Raw genomic sequence first — 6,000 nt, forward strand, 5'->3', positions numbered from 1 at the left:
TTTTAAGCCAATCAGAGCACAGAAGATTTACCTGATAACACCAGGGGGCGCTACACTTGCCATTCTGCTTGTGTTTACTAATCCTGTTGCCGGGTGTAACTATTCCCTCGCTAACCAAGCACTGCTGCTCGTGATTATTCTGTATTTATCTTTTTTCATTTTTCTTTTTTTTTCTTGTTTGTGTTTCCTCTCTGCTCTCAGACCATGTGGATCAAGCAAACCACCTTCAGCACGGCTTACAGACTGCCGGATATCCTGCGCTGGTACAAGGTGACCAGCATGTGTGAGGTGAGCAAGGGACCGGCAGAGCCCCTCTAAATCTGAAGTGCGTCCTGATTGCAGCTGTACAACTTCAGGATCATCATCTCATATATATATATATATATATATATATATATATATATATATATATATATATATATATATATATATATATATATATATGTGTGTGTGTGTGTGTGTGTGTGTATGTGTGTGTGTAAAAATCTTCAGCAGTCTGATTTCTAATGAAATGTAGATGTGAAAACCATAAAATGAAGACTGGACAAGTCCTTTCTTACATGTTAGTCTGAACAGGGTCTGGTACAAACTGCTTCAGTTAAGCAAGGGTATTGTGTCAAAGATCTGAATGTACAGACAATTCTGAGGATTGTGCCCATCTCTTCACTCTCCTATCCTGTTGAATTCAATTATGTTTCTCCTGGTTGAGGATGTTTTTCTGTTACTGGAGTTCTTGCTGTATGATTCCTAGATCACTCTGAGTCTGCTGGAGAACGCCATTGAGACGATGCAGATGGCCAACGAGAAGATCCTGACTATGATCAAACAGCAGAAGTGCGACCCCTCCCTCTCCATCAACCCGCTCTCCATGCTGCTCAACGGCATCGTGGACCCAGCCATCATGGGAGGCTTCGCCAAGTACGAGAAGATCTGTCTCTCTCTCTGTCTGGCTGCACGTCTGCCTGGCTGCGTGTCTGTCTGCCTCTCTGTTTGCCTGCATGTCTGCCTGTCTCTCATTACATCTGAGTATCTGCCTGCCTCTCTGTCTGCTTGTTTGTCTGTGTCTCTCTATCTGTGTCTGTCTGTATATCTGCCTGCATGTCTGCCTGTCTCTCGTTACATCTGAGTATCTACCTGTCTCTCTGTCTGCTTGTTTGTCTGTGTCTCTCTATCTGTGTCTGTCTGTATATCTGTCTGCATGTCTGTGTGTCTATCTGTCTGCAAGTCTGCCTGTCTTCCTAGCTTTCTGTCTGATATGTAGCCAACTTGAGGTTCTTAAGAGACATGGAATTACATAGCTGGTTGTTTGGATCTAGTTTTGCTTTATTATTGCTTTTAAAATACAGACATCTTGACTCAAACTCAATAATAAAGACAGAACGTTGTTGAACACCTTGCCTACATGTCCTCACATTAAACATTAGCTACAGTAAAGGCAGCTGAGCGAAGAACTGCATCTACAGCACGGAGCATCATTATAGAAACACACAGGGATACTAAACAGAAAAGGACATTAAAAATGATATTGTGTTAGCAGTGCACCTGGGGCAGCCCCCTGCAGCATTCTGCACGATGCAGACAGGCAATTAGTGCAAGAGTACCCCCTACCGTCCAGACACCACCTCAAATCATCAGGAACCACAGCCCAGGGCACAGCACTGTGTCTCCAGGAATAGTAGAAGCATCTCTAAATGGCAATTTGGCTTGACTCATTCAATAGGCTTCTTGATTTGTGTTTTTGTGTGTGTGTGTGTGTGTGTGTGTGTGTGTGTGTGTGTGTGTGTGTGTGTGTGTTTGTTTGTTTGTTTGTTTGTTTGTTTGTTTGTATTTTCTGTTGGGCTGTGATCCTGCAGCTTTTTGACAGTTCTGGCTAATCTTTTTGAGAATTAATTATAATTACATTACTTAGTAGATAAAGGAAAATATTACATAAACACACCACGTCTCATACGCCATTAGATTTTCCTTCTGCAGCACGCAGTGGAAATGTAAGTTTCCATATTTAGGAGGTGAGATTAGCTGGATACTGAGAAGCCGATGAACAGCATGTTTGACAGGAGCAGTGGAGGAGCTTTGCGATGGCTAGAGCATGATAATACTGCAGCCGTGCTCGCTGTATTTGGGTCTATTTAGACCCAGAGGCATGCATAACCATGCCTGGTCACTGCTGTGATGGGAGAGCTTTAGTGGATCTCTGGGGCAGCAGGGTAGGAGGTGTGGTGTTGGAGGCTCAGGAGAGAATGTACTCTCCCTGACTGCTCTACCAGCAGATAATGAACAAAAACAAAAAATCGTTCACTGTTTTGGTGAGACCCAGGTCTTATGATTTTAAGAGATGATATGCACAACATCTGCTTGCACTGCAGTACAGTCTTTTTATAAGTTTGTGATTTTCTGATTCCTTAGTTTTTAGCTGGGGGTCCCCAATTCAAAACTGTTTTTAAAAAGGGGTCCCCCAAACAAAAGTGTTTAAGAACCAGTGCTGTAGATCACACTACTGTACACCAAGCCTAATTGGCTACCCAGATTTGTATTGCTTCCCATTTGCCGGCAGTCTGGCTCTAGAGGGATTCTCATTGGTCCGCCTGTGTACTGAGGGTGGCAGACTCTCTGATGGGCTCTCTGATGGGCTCTCTGATGGACTCTCTGATGGGCTCTCTTCCCTGCAGTTGTTCTTCACTGAAGACTATAAGCAGAAGCACCCTGAAGACCAGGAGAAAATCCTCAAGCTGCAGGACCTCATTGCCTGGCAGGTAGGAAGAATAATAATATTAATAAACCATCTCAGCTAATCCGCTTCTGAGTAGAGTGGTTTTAACAGGGCAGAGGCTGGGTGCAGACTGGCGACCCACACATGCCCCACTATGCAAAAGCACTGGGCCCTTCTGCATTCGTGGTTATAGAACTTTTAACCTCATCTCATCTCATTGACAGGGGTCAGCAGCAGTGTAGCACACAACACTGCCACTTCCACTCTCTTCCTACTTTAACCTTGGCAATCGGCTGCAGCCAGTCTGTGAGATCCAGGTCGTGGCACCAGTGTAGCAGAGTAGAGGCTGGGCATGAATCAGGGACCCAGGCTCGTATGCATTGTGGTTCAAACACTCGCCTGGGGTGTGCGAGAGCGTTGGTTCACACCCAACCTCTCCCCTGTTACACGGTCACTATCCCACAAGGAGGTGCCCTCTAACTGCTATAAAATAATAATAAAATATATCAATTATGTTTATAGTTGTTGTTTTTTAATTTTTTTAAACTTTTGGCCCTAGATGTATTGACAGCATTAATTCGTCTTTCTCTTTTTATTCAATAGTATCTCTTGTATAACTGTCTGGAAATAAAGTGGAAAGCGAAGGAGAGATTTCTCGGCCAGCTTCTCATTAATACTTCAGCACATTCTTATGGCGTCTGATACCTTTGAAGAAGATATAAGTGTTCTGGCACTGGCAAGTTTCTAAAGACATCATCAGAAATGATTTATTTCTTTCTCCAGCTAGTGGGATTACTGAGCTGGCTATCATCTGGTGTGATCAGGGGATTGAGGAGACCTGTTATTGTGTTAACTGCAGCAGTCTGTAATCACGTGTCTGTGCCATTAAAATCTTCACATAATTCAACAAATGCATACAGTAATTATGCTGTCAACTCATAAGCAGTAAAGCAGATTCTGTCAGATGTTCAGAGCAGGAAAACCCCTATGAGATTCAACAACTTGTGTCAAGGGGGTCCTACAGGGCGGCAGCAGCAGCTCCCTGCGCACACGCACACACATGCACACACATTACAGTAAGTCAGCACATCATACAGACAACACCACCATCATCATCTATGTCAATACGTCCATTTAGTTACAACAGCAAAGTTCAACACTGGAAATAGGCAGGACTTTAACTGTGTTGCCAGGGTTCTGGCTGTTTTTAAAACAGCAGGGAGAGAATCACAGCTTATCGGGTCTTGCTCCTTCTGACATCTATCTTTCAGGGTCTCCCAAAATACCATCAGAAATCACTCACCCTTTAGAGTAACCTGCTGAATATACAACAGCTTTCACAGCTGAGCTGAAGACAAGCTGTGAAGGAGTGGGATGGATTTTTCATTAGCCTGGAAATTTCTGCTCTGGCCGCATCTGGTCTGTTGCTGGTCAGAAGCAAAGAATACATTGAAAATGATTGCATTGAGTATCAAAGCCCCTGCGGCACAATGAACAATTAACAGGTTTCATGACATTTCAGTAAAAGCACTCGAGTTGGCTCAGAAATAAATACATTGCTCTAAAAGGTGAGGCATTTGTTAGAGGAGCCCCTGAACAATAAACTGTGGAAAGGAGCAAACCTACTTTGACTAAAATGATCTAGCAGGTAGTTTTACTTCAAATTCCCTGGATGTATATGTAGCTGCTCAGGATGAAGATAACCCTGGTAGATGGAGGTCCTACCCTGCTGGAGATTCTGGTACAGTACAGTACTAGTCAGTCCCCCTGATTAAGTGTGTGTGAAGACACCCCTGGAGTCGTTGCTCCCCAGCCAGTTTCTTCGGGCAGTCTTCTGTCAGTCTGCTGCCGTGGTGGTGATGATGATGATGATGGGGATGATTTCTGTTTCAGATCCCTCTGCTGGCTGATGGAATCCACATCCATGGACAGAAAGTGACGGGAGACCTGAAACCCTTCCATGAGCGCATGGTGGAGTGCTTCATTCAGCTCAGGGCCAAGGTGGAGAGCCAGTATGGAGTGCGGCAGCTGGTAATAATAATAATAAAAATAAGAATAAGAATAATCATTTTATATAGCGCCTTTCATAGTGGACCACCATTACAAAGTGCTTTACAGAGGTAGGCTGTGAACTGTGTGTTATATACAAGGAGGTTAAGTGACTTGCTCAGGGTCACACTGTGTGTCAGTCAGTTGCAGAGGTGGGAGCCTTCAGCACAAAACAGGTCTCACCAGTATCCACTAATACAGCCATTCAGAATTCAAAGACACTCATTAAGACTCTGGGTACCGGTAGAGCCTGCATCTCCACACCAAACTAAATCTCTCACCCCATATTGTCAGGTTTATCTGCTAAGGTCCCAACTTCATTGACATCTTATCATTCAGAAATTTAAACACTCAACGATGAATTTCCTACAACTTTACTTGAGAACTTAAGTGAAGCAGACAAAAGTGTGCCAGTGCTTTCACCAAAAGGCTTCAGACAAACGAGGGAATATGTGTTTGCTTGTTTACTGTTTCTCAGTTTTTTGTAACATAACGTGATTTTTTTCCTTTCAAATAGTAAAAGGTTACTTTAATGGAGAAAACAATGAAAACCTGTATTTTTATATATTTCTCCTAGTAGTATTAAAACATAACTCTATTCAGTTGTTTTTTTTTTTGGATGAAATAATTGTGATCCTCTGTACTTATTGATCTCGGTCTCTGAGGGGAGAGGGAGAGGGGAGAGGGGAGCCTCTCCCCTCTCCCTCTCCCCTCTCTCCTCCCCTCCCTCCCCTCTCCGAGGAAGGGGGAGAGTTACATTGAGAGAGCAATGTAAAGGACTCTCTCGGAAACCCCACGCCCCCCCCCCCCCCCCCCCCCCCCAGCCATTGTTTGAAGGTTCTCACAGCTCCCACCGTCGCTCCCTGATGACCTCATTCAGACCCATGTCCACCATCTCTAGCGGGTCGCTGGGGTCCTCCGGATTTGACAAGGACAGGTCAGCAGTACCTCGTCAAAACTAAAACACAGTACCAGTCATGAGAACGTATGAGCACAGAAACACACTCAGAATTGTGCAGAGAATGTAGAGTTTCATTCAGAAACATCCACAACACATTCTATAGAAACAGATCCAATACTTTCAAATCAGCTTTTTGAATGTGTTGTAATATGTTTATAAGTGTTCACTGGCTACCAAGAAACACTGTCAACATGCTTAGAGGAAGACACTGAACAATTCTAAACACGCAGTACAACACTGCCCCCTGTCTCTCTGGAGCGAACCTGGTGTATTTATTGTG

Source organism: Polyodon spathula, chromosome 1 (assembly GCF_017654505.1).
Source record: "Polyodon spathula isolate WHYD16114869_AA chromosome 1, ASM1765450v1, whole genome shotgun sequence".
In the NCBI taxonomy this organism is placed as follows: Eukaryota; Metazoa; Chordata; class Actinopteri; order Acipenseriformes; family Polyodontidae; genus Polyodon; species Polyodon spathula.